The sequence below is a fragment of the Manis pentadactyla genome, chromosome 1 (assembly GCF_030020395.1).
Source record: "Manis pentadactyla isolate mManPen7 chromosome 1, mManPen7.hap1, whole genome shotgun sequence".
NCBI classification, from domain to species: domain Eukaryota; kingdom Metazoa; phylum Chordata; class Mammalia; order Pholidota; family Manidae; genus Manis; species Manis pentadactyla.
The window spans coordinates 212775729-212796727 of record NC_080019.1 but is presented as its reverse complement, the minus strand read 5'-3'; the positions used below and the strand labels follow the sequence as shown (position 1 = coordinate 212796727).

The 20999-nt window shown below is 36.2% G+C and overlaps 1 protein-coding gene and 1 non-coding gene across 5 annotated transcripts in view; both read left to right on the top strand.

The window, feature by feature from the left end:
• The window catches only part of CNTN4 (contactin 4), a 979742-nt gene that overhangs the window by 525403 nt on the left and 433340 nt on the right, over positions 1-20999 (top strand). The window lies entirely within an intron of this gene.
• Positions 9464-9565, top strand: LOC118908700 (U6 spliceosomal RNA). The gene has a single exon (XR_005023303.1). It is a non-coding gene; the product is annotated as a U6 spliceosomal RNA (small nuclear RNA).

Genomic DNA, 20999 nt, shown 5'->3' with positions numbered 1-20999 from the left:
TTGTTGTTAGATTGTACTATGGAATTCTTGAGTCCATTATCCCAAATCTTTGCCTCTCAAGTCTCTGTCAAATTATAACTTTCAGGGAATTTTGCCTTTTCATTCAGGATGAAACAAACTTGTTGGTACTCTATAACATTAGGGAATAGTATTTTGGGTTAATTAAATAGTAACTGATTTCTCCCCATATATGAAATAGAGAAGACTAATGAAATTTGGAAAACTGTATTTCTTAATTTGGAAAATACTGAACATAGATTTCTGCCTTGTAAAAATCATTAGAAATTGTCAGTCTCTTGTAACATTATTCAAGAGCCAGTTTATAGAGATTTTTCTGTGGTGCCAGAAGAAGATAATCAAATCTTGACAGAAACAAAATCATATGGAAAATAATTCTGGTGCTCTGCTGATTTAACAGTCTGAAGAGAATGGATTAGGTAAATATAAAGAATAAACATTTAAGTAGTAGAGATAGTAGTTTCTAAATATCAAATTAACAAATTTTGATTAATGATTTACATTTCTTGTCATATGGCTTAAAGATTTTTTCTTTATTTCTAATCCTTGAAGATGGAATGAGGTACGTATGACAGCTCCAATCTAATAAAAGCCCATTATAGGCTGGTATATTCCTCCTTTAACAAAGCTTTGTCTACTGTCACAGGGCAGCTTGGAATGTTAGAAATTAGACATAAAGATTTGTGTCCCAACTCTTCTACTCACTAGGTGTATGTTTCAGTCAGCATATACCACATCATCTACCTAGTGGCATAATTACAAAATAAAAATAAAAAGAAGCTTCAAGATTTCAGTGTCACAACACTGCAAATGTGTATATCTCACTCACACTACGCCTTCCAAGGTGACTCAGCAATGGGCTTTTGCCTGTGTTTCATTCAGGGACCTGTGTTGGTGGAGGCTTCCTTCTAACACCTGTTTCAAATACCATCAATGTGGCAAATTATAGAGGCTCTTGACTTTTCTGCTATAAGTGATACATAAATTCTGTCACATTTCATCTACCAGTACAAAGCACCTGGCGAAAGGAAAAGAAGTAGAAGCCTATTGTGTGCCCAGCAAGATGTTACTAATGACCACCACAAGGTGTGATTTTGTGTAAATCTCTTACTATATCTGAACTTCATTATTCTAATCTGTTAAAAAAATATAGAGGATTTGTCTGACTTTACCCCTTACCGTGACCCTCCTCTGACCTTGTGTATCCTGGTTGCCGGAGTAAAATTTTTTTCTATTCGTTCAATGAATATGTTTTGAGCTCTTATGTGTCAGACACTGGGAATACTGCAGAAAGCAAAAGTAGACAAAATCCCTGATCTCATGGATCTTATATTCTTAACAAGGTTAACAATAAACAAATAGACAAATAAGTAGGTAATATTTAAGGTGGCAAAAAGTTCTAAGAAGAAGAATAAAGCAGGGTAAGGAAAGCGTCTCTAAGAAGAATAAATGTGCAGATACCTGAAAGAAAGGGAAGAGCCAAATATGTGACTGTCAGTAGGTGAAGCCTTCCAAAAAAATGGAAGAGCGAAATGTAGGAGCATCACAGGAAGGCAGTACAGCACAGAGAAAACAAGTAGTGACTTTGTAGCATCTTACTACAGTGATGGACAGTGACTGCAAGGGTGTGTGTGGAGGGGTAATTGATAATATGGGTGAATGTTGTAACCACAGTGTTGCTCATGTGAAACCTTCATAAGATTGTATATTAATGATACCTTAATATAAAAAAAAATGGAAGAGCAAATGCAGAGTCCTAGAGCATGATGCTGCTAGAACATTTGAGGATTAGAGGCCGCCCAGAGTACCTGGAGTGCAGTGAGTGGGAAGAACTGTGGTAGGAGGTGGGGATGTGATCATTGACATAGAAGGGGGTCAGATCATGAAGGATCCTGTAGGCTTGGTAAGGAATTTGAATTTTATTCTGAGTGAGGTGGAAGGGTTACAGAGCTATGAGCAAAGGGGTATCATATGATATGATTTGAATCTTATCTGGCTTCTCTGTGGAGAATAATCTGTAGGACAGCAATAATGGAAGCAAAGGGCACACATGGGCAGCTCTTGCAGTAATCCAGGTAAGACAATTTTGGCTTGGATCAGAGTAGAAGTGGTAGAAGGGCTGGATTCATGATGCATTTTGAATGTGAAGTTACCAGATTTGCTAATAGATTGGATGGGAGATGTGTACTTACAACGGTAATTGTTCCCCTATAGATGCCTTTCATCTGTGCCACAAAACTAACCAGTAACCTGTCAGGTACTACTGATGTTCCAGAGTTGGGGTTATAGCGTGATGTTTAATTCTAATTGAGGAAGCTAAACAATAAGTAATTTGAAAACATCATTCATAAGAAAAGATACATTGGTTAGTTCAAGAAAGAAAATTTAAACACAGGAATGTAAGTGACTTCAGTGGTTATGTTAGACAAAGTAATCAGGCAAGCCCTGGGGAGCTGAGACCTAAGCAAAGATGAGTCAGACCTGAAGAGATGGGAGGGCTAGAAGGGGAGCGGCCAGCAGACACACAGTAGTGCTCAGATCCTTAGGCTTAGCCAAGGGTGGAAACATTACTGTAGTTTAAACATAGCCTGGAGGGAGAAAGTGAAGGGAGAGAGCATTAATAGGGAAATCAGCAGGGGCCAGATCACACTGTGCTTTGTAGATCAGAGAGAATTTTACATTATCATGATTCTGTAGCAATTAAAAGTCATTGTGAAGTTTCAAACAGAGAGTGATATGATGTGGTTTACCTTAAAAAAAAAAAGTCATCCAGATTGTTGGAGAATAACTTTTTGAAGGGACTTTGGCAGTGAAACCATTTTGGAGGCTGTTGATTTATGGCTGAGTCTACATTCTTTACTCATCTTTACTAATTGCTGTTAGCTTTGTTTTTAAAGTGAAATCAGTATTTGCCCTTTTGTGTTCCTACCACTAAATGATCCAAAGAACAAGACTTCCCACACAGCTATTGGTTGCCCTTTTTAACTCTGTATCTTTCAAAAACATGTGTTCCATTGAAATGAAAATGATTATGAATGTTGTTAACACTCACCATTAAATGGAGGATAGGGAATATGCCAAATCCTTTCTTTGGCCCATCCCTATCACTAGCATTGATGGAAAGTGATGACCTGTGAGCTTTTTCAAATCTCCAGACCTGTGAGGCTTTTTTTCAATAAGTTGCTATACAATATTATATTGGTTTCAGATGCTCTACTCTGCCATCTTCCTAGACCTGAGTTCTGTAGATGCACCGTCCTTTTCCCCTTGGCTCCTAGCTGTGACTGCTTGTACTTCCTTCTGTCAGCCCTCTTATAAGTGCCCAACATAGCTTTTCTCAATAATTTTAGGTCCCTCTTCTATTGTACTGGTACCCAGATGTTTACCAAAACACTATGGTGATAGCAGAGACAGAAGCAGACTAACTGTCCATTAGAAGGGGAATATGTAACGTTTATTCCTATGATGGAATACTGCATAATAAAGTAACTGAATTAGAACTACATGTGTGGTTGAGAATACCTACAACCTGTAATACTGAGTGAAAATAGAAAATTTCAAAATAATGTAAAAGTATAAAATGCTGTTTACATACATTTTAGAAATAACAAAACTAAACACACACAAATACACACATCCACACATAAATGTATTAAAACATGCATGATAATCAAACAAAAATTTCAAAAAACTTCTGTGAATAAAAGCAAGTAAGAGAGATAAAGAAGACCATAGCTGAACCTGTCATTTTTAAATGCTATGTTAAAAAAAAGATATATCTTAAGCTAATCTGTAAAATGTTATCATCTGTTAAATCTCACTTTTGAATGCAAGGATGTCATAATAATTTATGAACATTCCTGTGAGATAGAAATATTTAATAATTAAAGATATTAAATAATAAAAAAATCTTACGTCTTTTTGCCATTATTTTTCCCACAAGCCATATCTTGATCACTTCTGTGGATTTTTTTCTTCACTTCCTACCATCCAAGCACATAATAGAATCTTTTTTCCTATTGAGTGATTGAATCATTTTTAGATACAATGCTCCACTTTCAATGTTTGAGTCTTCAATAAAAGCACAGGGTTTTATTGTAAGATCTAACCAACCAAAAGATTGTCGTAACTTGGCTGTAGTGAAATTTGAGGTGTTTTTTCAGCCACCTTAATGACCACCTGAGGTAATGATGTTGTTTTGAGGTTAACATCAGATGGACTTCTGAGCTTTGAATGGGCTGGAGGGATTGAAAGCAGAGATAAACAGTGACACCAGTTGCCCCAGTCCACACATGTAAATGATTTGATTTCAGCACAGTTAATACTAGATTCTTAAAAACACCCATTTGTTTGAATACACTGGATAGAAAACGAAGTTGTGGCAGGAACTGTCTGATTGCCCTCTTGTTGCACCTCTGGGAAATTTCACAGGGCACCTAATCTTCTGGAGATGGGAATGCCTGGTGAGGCTGACAGTCAGTAAGCAGTCTGGTATTGCTCTGCCATCATCTCCTAGGTAAAATAATCAACAATAGAAGGTTGAGAAACCCTCTAAGACTTCAACCAGGTAATTCAAGCCATTCTGTGGAAACAGCAGTTTTTCTACTAAGGTTTCTTAGAAAATAAATGTGTGCTTCATGTGGTGACAGATGTGTAACAAAGAATTACAAATGATAACACAACTATTTCTAATTATACAATATAAGTAGTTCTCAAAAGTGAGATAGCTCTCTAACTTATCTCTAAATAAGTTAGTTAAAAATTAAAGATTACAAATGGTTTTAGTTTCTTTGTGCTTTCCTAAAGAAAGCATATCTTTGGGACTTAAAAATTAAGTGTTAAATATACTTCTAGTACATATATTTATATTTAATATACATACATATAAATCATTTATTTTTCCCTCTTAAGAATCTTGTTTTTCAGTTTTCAAATAAATTCTCTCCCTTGCTATCAGTAAAATCATATTTGAGATAACCCTACATATGGCATCATTTTGTTTCATTAAACACATACCCTTACTGATTTCATATTCACAGAACTTTATTTTCTGCCCCTTAATTTTGAATGTATTCACCCAAACAAAAGTATCTGTTTATCTTTGTTCTTTTGAGATTAGAGACAATATTCTTGTTGATTTCTCTAACCCTAGACCTAGTACTGTACCTGGCACATGGTAGGTGCTCAACTGTCTGTTGACTAGTTAAAGAAGCATCTATATTACCAGTAAATAGAAAATACCAGATTTTACAAAAATACATACCTCATGTTGTCTGCCACCCCATTAGTACTTACTAGTATGTTTATACTCTGCCTTTAGCTGTTTGATTTTTGTTTGTCCTTCCATAGAATATACACTTCAAAAAAGCCAGGGATTTTATTATCTCCACTGCTTTACCCATCTAAGCACATTGTCTATAACATAATACACATATTAAAATTTTGGAATCAGTGAACAAATATTGGTTTGCAGTAGCTCCAGAGCATGTTGTTAAAGGAAAGGCAAAGGATAGGAAACCTTAATTTTCTTCTCCCAGGATTTTCATATGGAACTGAATATTTTGAGTATTTTCTAGAATATTCTGGATTCCTTCCCTCTCTTATTATCATGTGTAGTGTTTCCAACTGTAGAGGTGGATCATTCTGATTCCCTGGACTTTGAAGAAATCAACTGCCTTTTGCATAGTAGTCTATAGTTTATAGAACTTTTCTCACTCCCACTCTTGTGATTGTAATCTTCTCAGTAAAGAGAAAAAAAAAACTTTAAAAAACATCTCTGATAGGTTAGTCCTTATTTGCATAATGAGATAATTTTATTTCTTGGGTTGCCATCCTGAAGATGCTTTTTTTAAGCCTGTAGAACCCTATGACTATTTTTAAGTTGTTGTTGCTATACACATAATAAAGTTTATATCTATGGCCTTCTAAGATGATTCACTTAGTCATTTCTAACATCTCTTTTTGGAGACACCACTTTTTCAAGTTTGTGTTTGCTATCTTCACCTTTTTTGCAGCTATTTCCACTGAATCATGTCTCAGCACTTGTGGAAACTCATGACAGACTGTCATCTAGTAAAACCTTGTATTTTGTGCATTTTGCTATAATGAGGATGGGTTGATGTGCTATAAGTATGCAAGTCCTTGATGTAAAAGCAAATCTTAGGTGAAGAGAAAAACATGAAAATGTTTTGTTTTGTTTTGTTTTATTAGTTTGCTTTTCTGAGAAACTTAGTGATACGTCTTAAGAATGATATCAGAATCTGTAAAAGTTATAAATATGCAGCCAAGTGGGAGAACAGTCATTATGAAGGTTCTAGAATGTTTTTCTTTTTTTTCCTGAAAATATGGTGGTAGTATCCATTAACAAAGAAATTGACATAGTGATACACTGATAACTTAGGGGAAAACACACTTTCAAGTATGTGAGGCAGGAAGTTACTTGACCTGGAATGGGTTCTTAAATATGTGTTTTTATGTGGGTTTTAAATATGGGTTCTTAAATATGTAAAGATAATTGAGTAAATATTTTTTTAATGTCTTTTTTTACAAACAGAGTTGTTTTCGTCTAAAAATATGCTTTATATATATATCATCTAATTTACTCCACATAATTAATCCATTCAGATTGATACTGTTTTTATCCCCATTTTATAGATGTTGTAAACTGAGCTTTAAAAGGTACAGACAATTCATATTGATGGGAAAGTGATAGAGCTTATATGCTCAACCTCTGTTAATGGTCCAACCCTTACTAAATAATCATAGAGCACTTGCTGTGCATGCAGCCTTCAAGTCATGCAGAAGAGAAGGTTTAGAAGCAAAAGTCCTCACGGAAGTTGGTGCCAAGAGTGGAACCTGTTAAAAATTCCTCTGTCATAGACAAGACCCTTTCAGGAATGAAAATAGGCATGGGACAGAGGTACAGGCAGGTCAAGGACAGCAGCTAATGTGAGCTAAAGCCCTTTCCCCAGCTTTAGCAACAAGTTATGGAAGAGTCAAGTAGGTTGTGTGCCTTGGTTGCTGCCTTTGCGGGAAACTGGAGCTACTCTGTGAGCCAAGGAGCAAGGATGGGCCTGACCTGCCCAGCTCCAGTAGTAAGATCCTGTGACCATAATGGGGCCCCCAAATTTGGAGAGAACCGAATTATATTCTATTATTCTCTGTGCCCCACAGGCTATTCCAGTCCTTAGTTCATAACAGATTTTCAGTATGTGTTGATTTGAATGTAATGAAGTGAATGCATACATAGCTGTGAATGTAAGTAGCTATATGGCCTTGGGAAAGTCACTGTACTTCCGCATCTGGATTTCCCCATTTCCAGAATGGGTGATAGGATCTACTTGGGACAGCTGTTGCAGGAATCCACTTTGTGAACTCTGAATAGAAATGGGATTTGGATACTCTCACACCCTCTGTCCCTTTCTCCCCTGGGCTACCTAGTACCCACCTGGCTTGTACTTTGTTTTTAACTCCTAATTAGTTGGTGGAATATAGAATGAGAAGGATCCTGGAGGCAGAGGGAAGGGCAAGTGGGGGCAAGGGCAGAGGAGACAGAGGGAGAAGACAACATGTTTTTAAGAAGCTGTCTTAAACATTTAGGAAATACATGCTGTTGAGGAGACTGGCTAAGATGTTTTAATGCTCTGTTGTGTAATAGACTGTCCCATGGCATCTCTTATACAGATGGCTCTAAATATTTTAATTATGTTTCTTAATGTCATATTAGTTTTCCTTTTAAGCATAGCGAACTTACGGTGTGATGAAGTGCTCAGTGTCCTGGTCTAATTTAGGCTACAGAGAAGGTTGGATATTAGAAAGCTTCATTCTACAGCAATTCTTACTAAATATGCCCAGAAGATAACATATTTTAATGGCTAACACTCTTATAATGTTTTTCACTGAACTCTACTTTTCAATTTAATATAACCAAAAGTATATTATTTGTTTTTGAGTTGGAGCACACATGGTTGCCTTCGCAGCAGTTTTAAAGTAAAATATGACATATATTAATGTGAGTTTCACAAAGTAGGAAACATCATTATTGATAAGGGAATTCAATGAGGAAGATATTGCTTTCAGCCAGCTAGAGTGATGTAGATAAAATATATTTTATAAATTATTTGAATTAGGGACTTCATGTCATAAGCTACCTTTCTTATTACTGTTAAAAGAAATCAACATGTGCTTTATGATGTCTTTATTACAGATGAAAATAGAGTATTATGCCAACATGTAGGCATTTAATTTAGTAAAATTCAACTATGCAAACTTAAATGAAAGGAAAGGATGAGAGAATAACAATTGGAAGAGCATGAGGGATTCCTCGTGCTAGTTCACCCAAAGAGCGCTAACCGAGTGACCTTGAGATAGAATAAGTGAATCAGCTGGTCCCTTAGTAGATATCATGTCATTTCATGTATGACCAGAGGAAGCCTCTTAGGGGAGGTGGACATGAGCATTGTATTTAAAGGTGCAATATTCTAAAAGAATATGTTCTGTATTGGAACAGAAGGCTGTGACTGCAAATAAGTAGCACAGTGGCATCAGCAGTGATCTAAGGTTTGTGTTTTTTTCCCCATGGATTTGCTCTTATCACTCAAAGAGTGGCAACTTAGTTTTCCCTTAACACAGCTGCTCTGGTTCTAAGCTCATATGGAGATTTGACATCCAGTGGAAAAAGTCCTGTTTCTTCTCCTAGATTTTATTAGTAATGGCTCTTTTCCCCAGGAGCTCCCGCAGACTGTTATCTTCACTTCTTGTTGGTCAGCAATGCATCACATTCCCAAACCAGTCCCTGGCAAAGAAAATGGTACCATGAAAATTAGCTTAGATCAGCTATAATTCAACCATTAGCTTGAGAATGGACCCATAGTCTCTGATGCATAGGGCCGACCCCAGGAAAATACTGGATTCTGTTAGAAAAGAGGAGAAGCAGCAAACAGTGGTCAAGCAGGCAAATAGGTTCTGCAACATATTTATTCATCTAATATATTGTAAAGCATTACTTCTATTTCACATTCATACATTCATATTACTGTAAGGTGTATACAAAAGACCAGGTACATTGTACTTCATGGGTAATAATGGCTTTTTTGTGATGATAATTCTAATACAGAATTTTGCCTTAGCATTGGTATTAGAATATAATCCATTCATATGATGAGAATCAACTGTGATATCAGTATTTGCCTTAGTTAACCACTTTTCCTTATTGGGTGTATCATAAGCATTCCTCTTGACATGAGTAGAGAGCCTCATTTGCTGTTGTAAAAGTTTGTTTAACAACATACATGTTTATGTGTTTATTTTTGAAAAGAAAACCACTGTAGAATAGCCCCATGTTGTATAAACCTCACCAAATCTATCCAGACATCAGATATTCAACCAAAAAAATACTGAGCATCTTCTTGGTGCTCACCACTCTTGGATAAAGAATGAGTCAGATGTGCTCACTTCTGCAGTATGTATGCCAAAATAGAAACAATACAGAGATTAGCATGGCCTGCCCGAGGATGACACAGTTCATGAAGCATTCCATTTAAAATTAAAAGAATGAGATAGATAAGGTACCCTATTCTCATAGAATTTGCATTCTCCTGTGGAAAGAGAAGAAGGTTACCAGATAGTTCAACCAGAAAACAAAAGTAAAGCAAGAGTAAGAAGCGAGATAGTGAAAAGCACTGTGATAGCATCAAGTGGGTGGCTATTTTAAGTGGTCAGGGAAGTCCTCTCTGAGAAAGAGGCGTTTAAGCTGAAATCTGATAAGAAAAGGAAAGCAAGGAGGCAGCCTGTGAAAACTCCAGGGAAGTACAAACTAAGCATTGGGAATAGCTGGTGCAAATACCCTCAGGTGAGAATGAGCTTCAGAGGGAGCAAGCAGAGGGGAGGAAGAGATAAAGTCAGGTCAATGTGCAGGACCAGATGATGTGGGGGTCTCATCAAATGTAAAAAGATTAGTATTTATTCCAGATACAATGGCAAGCCACTGTAAGGCTCCACATTGAAAAGGGACAAGGTAAGACCCTGTGTGAGGTACAGGGACAGTACTGTAGGGAAGCCACAGAAGTGCTGTTGGGAGACTATTTCCCAGGTGACAGCTGTTGTTGGGTACGATCAGGGTAGTGGTGGGGAACTGTACAAAATATGTACAGATACGACATGTTTTGGAGACAGGATATGAGAAGTGGGAAAATGAGAGAAGTGGGATACCTTCTAGAAATCAGGCTTAAGCCAGAGCAGATGGAGGACTTGTTCTCTGAGATGGGTAGGAAGTGGGAGGGTTGGGGGAAAGTGGCAGGCTGTACCAAGAGTTCTGTTTTGGCCCTACTGAGTTAGAGATACCTGTTGGACACCCTCTTAGAGATGTTTAAGTAAGCAGTTGGATACATCAACCTAGAGTTCCAGGAAGAGAATAGGTCTGGAGATAGATTTGAGAGTCATCTGCATATAAAAAAGAGAAGTGCCCAGACAATTATTTTAATTAATTCCACAGAGCAATCTAAAGTATAATTTGGACACCTGAAAACTGATGGGTTCTTATATATATTGAAATATTTGTCTTGAAAATTTGTTGACAGCATGATTTCTGGGAAATTAATTGATTGCTTATAATAAGCCATGATGGCTCATTTTATCAAAATTTACGTGAAAAACAGAGAAAGTTATGCTCTATCAACTTTGCCTTGTTCTGAAAATGTGTTTTTATACATCACTATTTTGGGTTAATAATAAAATGCTCTACTTTTGCTTTGTAAATCAAATGAGGACACAATTGTTAAATTGTCTATATCATATTAATTAAGTTCTGAAACAAGGCAAGCATTATAGCCATTTATAACAGGGTATTGCATAAGTTGCTAATCAATGAGAAAAGCAACTAATTAACAAGCCACTAGTCAACATTTTGAGCAAAAGTTGGTGACTTTCAGCTTAATTAAACCTTGCAGGTGTCAGAGATGATATGAGAGAATCTTTAATCTGTTTGTGTCTAAATTCCCCCAGATCATTTTCACATCTGCACATATTTAAAGCCTCTATCTGTTCTGAGTTAGGTAAAGGGATTTCAATGTCTTAAAACACTTTGCATTTTTAAAAGCCCCCCTCTTAACTAAATCTTTGAGATTGCCCTTGGATTAAGACAACAGAATCAAGTTAATGGGCTATTTCACCCAAAATAATGAATTTGGAGTTATGACTAAATTTCATCTACATTTTTTTTAAAAACCTGCTGAAAGGGTAAGTGAATGTTTAAAGCACCTTTATTGAACCATAATTTACATGCCATAAAATTCACTTATGTTGATAGTGAAATTGAAGACATTTTAGTAAATGTATAAAGTTTTGCAATCACCAAAATATAATTTGAATAAATGAAATTTTGAGGTTTCAACAAATTTGACCATGCTGGTGTCAAAATTAGCAAGTGGGGTAAGCTAGGATATACCTAGCCTTTAAGAATGATCTGTAAAGGTTTGATATGCCTATTCTTGTAGTCCTAAAATATTTCTGAGTTGGCTAAAGTTAATATCAAAAGCAGGCTTCTAGACAGGATAAATCAAGGATTAGGATTAATTATTCCTTAAACAATATTTACATACCACAAATTATTCTGTGGCTCTATTCTTTGGTCAGAAATTAAGAATTCTACTTCTTTGGGCTAGCCTTATTATTATTATTTTTTGAAGCATTTTGTTATGGTCAATCCAAGGAATACAAATGGACTTTCATAATTGTAATGTTCTTATTTCTTCTCAGTTATCATCTCTGTTGAGATAATGTCATTTTCAAAGAGTTGCTTAGATATGGGCGAACATTTGTATTTGAGATTTAGATAAGGGTGTCTATCAAAAATATGTGTCACATTGAACAATTACCTGAAATTATTTTTGATTTTCAAATTATAAGAATTGGGTTTCCTGAATAGAAACAGTAAATGATAATAATACCAGCCATCACTATTTAGGTTCCAGGAACTATTCTAATCCATACATCTATGCATGTATGTATGTATGTATATATATATATACGTGGAAGAATATATATATTCTTTCATTTAATATTTATAACCACCTACAGAACAGGCTTTTATATTGGCTTATTCCATAAACTTCAAACTGAGACATGGAGAAATTAAATAGTTTGCCCCAAATACTAAGTAGCAGGGCTGGGATGATGAATGTAGGTAGTCAGACTGGAATTTTTACTCTTACGTATTATCTTCTGCTGGAAGTTTTTATTATCAACATTAGTAGTTATCATATGGCCTCAGTGGCTTAATATCAATTAAGACCTAATAAAGTTTCAATGTGGTAGACCCAATCTAATAAGAAAAATAAGCATTCACTATGAAATACTACTTTAAAAAGTGTGAAATATTTCAAAAAGTGTGGGATATTGCATATTGGCATCCTAGTATGCAAAGAATAGTGAATTTAGAATCTGAGACTTGGGTTAGAAATGATAACTCTTCTAACGCAGTTGCAGGGACTTGGGGAAGTATTTAGGCTCATTGAACCTGTTATCCATAAAAATAGGAAAGGTACTCCTTGGCTGACCTGGAGTGTCCCTTCATGTCTTCAAAATAACAAAGTGGTAGCCCTTACCACATTACCTGGGAGTTTCTGTTGACCTGAATTTCTCTCTATATACTGTAAGCTCCTTAGCAATAGGGACCACATCTTTTTATCACTGTATCTTTAGTATCATTTAGGATAACTCTCTGTCCCCTCAGAAATGCATATTAAATATATGCAAGAGTAAAAAATAAAGGAAGATATAATATTTACTCCAAAGAGTTGTCTTCAAGGTCAATATGATAATGTAATAACGAAAAGAATCCGAGATGTCATGAATTAAGCAACATAAGGGTCAGAGAATGAGAGAGAGAGACTGGGAAAGGTCATCTGTCAAGAGCTGCAGGCTGTAGCTCACCAGGAATCCCCCGTTCCTGGATGAAATCATTTCAATAAGCTTCTAGAAGGTCCGGAGAACCACTGCATCCCCATTAGGCATGGTGTCTGACCCTCATCAGTAACCAATCCATGAGTCTTCTCTCTGGACTAACCATCTGTCTCAGGACTTTCCCCACTTCATGTTAACCTACCTTCCTAACCTGTAGCCACTGTGGATTTAACAAACTTTCTTCCCTTGAGACCCCTCATAAATGTGCCCTGTTTCTTGAGCCTGGGGGACAAGTTGTTTCCGTTAACTTCCTTGCTGCTGTTGAAGCAGAAATTTCCCATCCCAGGACTCAGTCCTTAACTGGCTAACATCTGTAAAGGCTGAATAAACCCTCTTATTTCAGACATTGCTTGGTCTCTGGAGTTTTTTATTTGTCTTAAGTGCCATTCTGTTCTTGGGCTTTGGCTACCAGCAGTAGGCGATTAAACCCACCAATGTGGGTCTTCCCCTCATGGCAATATACACTGATTCATAGGCTCAGATACAACACAGAAACCACACTGGGGGTAAATATTTTCAAACAAATAGCTTCTGGAATAAAGAACATTCTACTGTTCACCTTTTGGGAAAATATTTGCAGCATCCTATATACCTTTATTTTCTATTATCTCTTAGTCTTTCAAATGTCAGGAGCAGTTTCGGTCACAGTTGTAAAACAATTGACAGCAGAACTATGTGGTTAAGTAATGAAAAAGGGCAGGTCTTGTTGAACCTGGTTCTAGGGTATCAGAGCACATTTAAGGACTTTTTTTATATCCTTACAGAAAAGGCTTCCTATTTACCTCATGAAGAACATGAGGGAAGAAGGAAGCACCTTTTCCTTGAATGTGTTTTTACTGATCACACATGCTAACAGCCCAGTACAGACTGCTCACCAGAGGGGCTGCTGCTTACACACATCTTCTCCGTCCACAAGGCACTGCAAAGCCTTTGCTGGGGCTTTGTTTTCTCCACACTCAGAGCTTAGGAGTGTAACCCTTTCCATTTTGGACTCTTGTTCCTATGATAGAGGCTGTGTTCTTGTTCTGTACCAGGAGTTTTTTCTTTTCCAGCATAAATAAGAGTGTGTCTCCAGATGTGCTCTTGAGTAGTAACATGTCTGTTCCAATTCCTGGAAAGCTTTGAAAATTGGAGGTAAGCCAGTCATTCATTTGGCTATAATTAGATTGAATAATTGAAAGCAGGGCAATGCCACAGTATATGTCAGGGTTTACTTTTTGCCTAATACAACTTCAGCTGAGCTACTCTGGTGATACAGAAAGTGGTTTTGAATATAAGATGGTTATTCATTTATTAAGCACCCATGGAAATCTTAAGTTATAGATGATCTGGCATAAGAACATCTTAAGTTATAAGAACTTAGAAAATCTTAAGTTATAAGAACATCTGGGACCCTGTACCTTTTTTCTGATAAACAATTCACCTATTTAAAATAAATGTTGCTACCAGTTGAGTTTAATCCTTTATAATTGCTTGGATTTAAGTGAAAAACCTGTTTATACAAGAATGCCCTTCTGCGGAGAAGTTGGGTTTTAGAAAATCTGAAACCTTACAGAGAAATATATGCATCACTCACCTCTATAAGCCCCACATCATTATTCTCCTTTGAAACAAGGCACTCAAACTCTGGATCATCTCTGTTAAAAATTAGTTAGGCATGATTTTATCTTTTTGGGTCCCTTTCGGGGATGTTTGACAAAAGGATACTATATGTTTTAAGAGAAAAAAAACCTAAACATGAAATAAGAAAGACTTGAAATCTAGAAAATATATTTTTGAACATGGTTCAGCACTGATCCTCACTGAATCATAATTACAACCTCTATGAAGTGAAATAATAAAAATAACACCTGCCATCTAAGGCTGCTTGGAAGATTAAATAAAAGAATACTGCAGAAATCTTGGCATGTTGTTGGACACATAGAATGTTCTCAATAAATGCCAGCAAGATCCCGTTCTCCTCCACCCCTCCTCCTCTTCATTGCCATTGCATGTAAAAGTATAACAGAAATGGGAACTCACCTGAGACTACCTAAGAACATTCTGGAAGGGAACATTTTGTTCTGCCTATTTTGATTGTAATTCTCAGATGCATTTTACCGTTTCAGTAACTGTGAAAACACCTGGGGAGTCTTTAACTCATATTATATTAAAAACATAAAAATCCTAAGTGGAGAATGACTTAATGAATCTCATGGAGTGAGAACTAAATACAATTTATATGCATTTAACTCGTTATAGGCAACATTTTTCACTGGGCTATGATAAATTCTCCTTTTGCAAAGAATTTATGAAAACGTTATGCAAGTGCAGCCAGAAGAATGATTCCTATTTGGATACATTCAGACTTATCAAACGGTGGATGTCCTGTCCCCACCCTTTATGTGCCCTCCATGGGACTTATTCCTCCTGATTTATTATGTTGCTTCTGTATATCCAGACTCATTTTGCTCTGTAACATCACAGCCTGGCTGTGTGTTTCAACGCATGAGGTTCACATTAAGGGATCCTTTGTCAGAGGGAATACTGAAGCACTTACAGTTTCGTCTGTGCAACAATTGTTAGGAAAATATCCCCTTTCTCTAAGTTCACTCTTGGCTCTGTGACTGCCTTTTGCTTTGTGGTCTCAAGACCTAGCTTTTTACTGTGTGTTCTGTACTCACCATAGCTATGGAAGTGCATTTTATTTATTCATTTATTTTTAGTATTTTAATTTAACTTTTTATTGAAAAGTAATAGACATACATTAGTTGCAGGTGACATAGTGATTTGATGTTTATACATATTATAAAATAACCGCCGCAGTAAGTCTAATTAACATCTATCACCATATATAATCACAATTTTTTTCTTGTGATATTAATTTTTGAGATCTGCTCTCTTAGTACCTTTCAAATATGTACTGCAATATTATTAACCATACTGTACATTATATCCCCAGACTTATTTATTTTATTTTACTTTTATATTTTATTTTTTAATTTTTTATTAAAGTATTATTGATATACACTCTTACGAAGGTTTCACATGAAAAAACAATGTGGTTACTACATTTACCCATATTATCAGGTCCCCACCCATACCCCAATGCAGTCACTGTCCATCAGTGCATCAAGTTGCCAGAGATCCACTATGTGCCTTCTCTGTGCTACACTGTTCTCCCCATGATCCACCACAACCATGTGTACTAATCATAGTAATCCTCAAGCCCCAACTCCCTCCCTCCGACCGGCCCTCCCACACCCCTCCCCTTTGGTAACCACTAGTTCCTTCTTGGAGTCTCTGAGTCTGCTGCTATTTTGTTCCTTCAGTTTTGCTTCATTGTTATACCCCACAAATGAGGGAAATCATTTGACACTTGCCTTTCTCTGCCTGGCTTATTTCACTGAGCATAATGTCCTCCAGCTCCATCCGTGTTGTTGCAAATGGTAGGATTTGTTTCTTTATTATGGCTGAATAGTATTCCATTGTGTATATGTACCACTTCTTCTGTATCCATTCATCTACTGATGAACACTTAGGTTGCTTCCATATCTTGGCTATTTTTAAAAGTGCTGTGATAAACATAGGGGTGCATATGTCTTTTTGAATCTGAGAAGTTGTATTCTTTGGATAAATTCCAAGGAATGGGATTCCTGGGTCAAATGGTATTTCTATTTTTAGTTTTTTTGAGGAACTTCCATACTGCTTTCTACAATGGTTGAACTAGTTTACATTCCCACCAGCAGTGTTGGAGGGTTCCCCTTTCTCCACATCCTCTCCAGCATTTGTTGTTCCTAGTCTTTTCTATGTTGGCCATCCTTACTGGTGTGAGGTGATATCTCATTGTGGTTTTAATTTGCATTTCCCTGATAATTAGCAATGTGGAGCATCTTTTCATGTGCCTGTTGGCCATGTGAATTTCTTCTTTGGAAAACTGTCTCTTCATATCCTCTGCCCATTTTTTAATTGGGTTATTTGCTTTTTGAGTGTTGAGATGTGTGAATTCTTTATATATTTTGTATGCTAACCCATTGTCAGATATGTTACTTAAAAAATATATTGGAGCAATTATTTTTAACAAAATTATTACTGTTTATTGAATGTTTTCACATATGCTAGACCCTGACAAAATTCCTTTTATGCATTATCTTAAAATAGCCCATTCCAAAACAACTATAGAAGAGGAAGTGTTAATATTTTCATTTATAAAGGAAGTAACAGAACCTCAGAGAGGTCAGTACGTTGTCCAAAGTCATGCAGCTGTAGTGAAAAAGCTAGTATTTGGTTCCCATGCACTCTGACTGCAAAATCAGAGCTCCTTCTTTAGAGTTAGATCTCCTAGTGTGAACATTGACTCAGATAAGCATGATGGGGGCATGCATCTGTTTTTTTTTTTGTTTCTTGCCCAGTGTCAATTCTACTTTTATACTTACACACACACACACACACACACATATATATATAATTCTATATAGTAAAAATAATTTTTGTATAGCTTTCAAACAATTACCTCCAAAGGAATGGGTGAAATTAAAGATCCATGCTGTATTTTGGAGAGCAAATTTTTTTCACCTTGTAAAATCGTACAAAGCATTGTGGAAAGTTATTTATCTGCTCCTCCAAATATGACAAACTCCCCTCATCTTCACCTTACTCAACAATGATTTTTGGGTGGGCCTGTAAGTAGTGAACATCAGCTTCTTTGAGGGTACTTTTTTGAGATGAATTCTCTTTTTATTTCCTTTTTTATTCTCATATTTTCAGTCCTGATTTTACATACCCTTGTTTTGTCCATTCATGGTCCATATATTTTTGTCACTTTATCTCCTCGTTCTGAAGCTCTGCAATCATTTCTGAGTTTTATGGATCAGTGCACAGATGTTCTGGGGGTGTGCTAGTAATCCTTCTCTTACCACAGGGCCATTTGACCAAGGTTTGCAATGATACTTAGTGGTTACTCTGGAGCTTCCTCCTGGAATCTAGACAGAAGGAAGTGGGGGAGGTCGGGGGAAAGGTAAACATAAATCAGGTTTGTGCAAACAAGCATGATGAATGCCAGTTCCCAAAGTGCTCTGCCTTTTGTCAAACTTATGTATTAGGAGAGAGGGCTGTGTGGTGTGAATGATGAATCATAAAACTGCTCGCTTGTGAAAGAGCAAGTGTAGAAACTTCTGCAGTAATATGATAGCCCGGATACATCATAGGGCTTGGGAACACAGAGTGAAAAACAATAGTATCTGTATCAGCCTGAAAGAAACAGTACCTAGGAGAGCAGTGACCTTCACCGGGAAAACCACATCAAAAGCAGATGAGCTTGGAGAAGCAAAGGAGGGTACAGTGTATCTCGGGTTCTTACCCAGGACCCATGGGCAGGGAAAAAAAAATCCTCAATTCTATGTTCATTAATCATTCACTGAAATTTAGCAATTCCTTCAACTATGAATATAGATAAGAATCATGGAATTGTGGTCAGTGACTTTGGCTTTACCACCAGTAGAAATCACTGATTTATTTGTATCATTTTAACAGTTATTACAAATATCTGAAAATATTGTTTATGATAGTCACCACTTGAAAATTCCATTAGTTATTGCACTCACCACAAGGAACACATATTATCACAAAAGTTTAAAATACTGGTTTTAAGTCATATTTCAGTAAAGTGGTTTTGTTTGTAATTCTGTTTGTTATTTTATGCCTAAAAAAATATTCTCAGAAAGATTCCATAAGTTTTGCCAGAGTATCAAAAGGACCTATGGTGCAAAAATAGCCATGGACTCTTGTGGTAGATATTGCTTTATTGTTAGATGAGTTCTAGTTTCTTAAGGATTAAATTTTTAAAAGCTGTTTGAGAAGGCAAACATGTGCTTTGGTATATTCAGTATGATACATGGTGCCCCAAGTCGGCATCTACCATGTCAAAAGTTAATCAGGGGAGTAATGCCTTTACCTTTGACTTATCAAACCTTGTAGCCTGGATGCTAATGCGGGAGCATGGCATGACTTTCTGACTAATCAGTGCTGATCTGCCACCCTTCTAACCTTTACTTGTATTATACAGGAGCATTGTGATTGTGATTAAGGTTAAATAATTAGAATTACTGGATCTCAATTTTAGGTACACTACTTCATTAGACGTGTAATGTGGGTATATTATTTTGCTATCCTAAGCCCTAGTTTCCTCATCTATAAAAATAGGAATGATAATGATACCTATCTTACAGGTTTGCAGAGAAGGCTAAATGAAGTAAAGTATTCAGAATACTTAAAGAATTGTAAATACTTGGTGAGTGCTTAATATGCAATCACCAGTACTGTTTCATATACTATAATTACATGCCTAATAAGAATTATGGCTCACACCATATTCATCCCTCAAAAATGTAGCAAGACCCTAATAGTCCTGCACCTTCCCCAGGATACCACAAAAGCAGATTTCTGTGATTCAGAGCATCCCAGAACCTATCTCATATGATGTCTTATCAAATAATCAGGTTATTTCCATTTTAAAATTAGTTTCAGTAAATATTGCATCAATTTACAGGAATAGTTATACAGTATCTGTAAGGTATAAAGAATAGCGATATATACTAATGACAGTTCCAGGAAAACATTGTGAACTTTGAAGTTCTCAGAATGTTTCTCTATGATCCCAGTCTCTTCTCCCCTCAGATGTAACCACTATCCTGAATTTTATTCATTATTCCATTGCTTGCTTTTATAGTTTTATCACATGTATCTCCAAATAAATATAAGCTTCATATGAATGGAGTCATATTAAAACTTGTGGCTTTTTTGTACGTGATGTAACCATGCTGTTGTAACTGGATATAATTTATTTTACTATATTTTCTCTTTTCTGTTATTTTTCTCTGAATGGATATACCACAACTTATTGTCCATTTAATGTTGATAGTTTTTTTTTTTGCTATTACTATTAAGTTATGCTATTACTGTGTTATAAATGTCCCCTGCTATATCCCATTCTAAGAAGAATCATTGAATCAAGAGTATCCTCACCCTCACCAGAGAATTCAAAATTATTTTTCAAAAGATTGCTCTAATTTACTTTCCTATCAGCAGTGTCTAATTGTACCAATTCTTTCACAATCTTGCCAACACTTGATTGTCAGACTTTTACATGTTTGACAGTCTCTTGAGCTTGAAATGATCTCTCAGTGTAATTTAAATTTGCAGCTTTTATTTTCATGTCCTTACTGACCATTCTGTTCTCTTCTGTGAATTGCCTGTTCAAGTCATTTGACATTTCCTTCAGGATTGTTTGTACTCTTCTCAGTTTGAAGAGACTGTATATATTTGGAATATCCTTTGCTTAGGAGGGAAGATAGATATCTCTCACGTCTCCCAGTTGGTTGCTGGCTTTTTCACTTATTTAGTCTTGTGAACAGAAGTACTTAATTTTAACATAATTGAGCCTCTTAAACTTTTTCCTTATGATTGTGCTTTCTGGCTTACATAAAAAAAAATATTCTACTTTTTGTATCAGTAAAATAGATTAATAAAACCCTTTTGCGTCACTTAAGAGGGAATATAATGACTGAAGAGAAGTGGAAAAAGTTGTCCTCGCTTGGACTTTAGGGCTCTTTTTACATTTTTCATATATGGCTTTACTGTGAGTAAAACCTAAAATTGTTTGTGATTACCCAGATTATTTAGACAGAATCTTTATAAGTCCTTCATGTTCCTATGGGGTTCACCTGTAACTTAGTCTGTGTCACCCTTTTTTACTTTAATGTACTAGATGTGAGAGATACACAGTTTGTTACAAGGAACAGGCAGTGTGTTTGGGCTTCTCACATTTACCATGCACTTCTCAATATACCATGTCACTTGGTTGTGATTCAAGGGTGTGTTTCATTTTATAATCTTAAGTATTGGATATGTCAATACTTGGTCTATTCTTTGATCCTACTCAGCTCATTGACTCATATAATTTGGTTTATGCCAAATTTCTGAACATACGAGTCTGAACATACTATTGACAGAGGATCCAGCCATCCTAATTGGCTGGGGTTGGC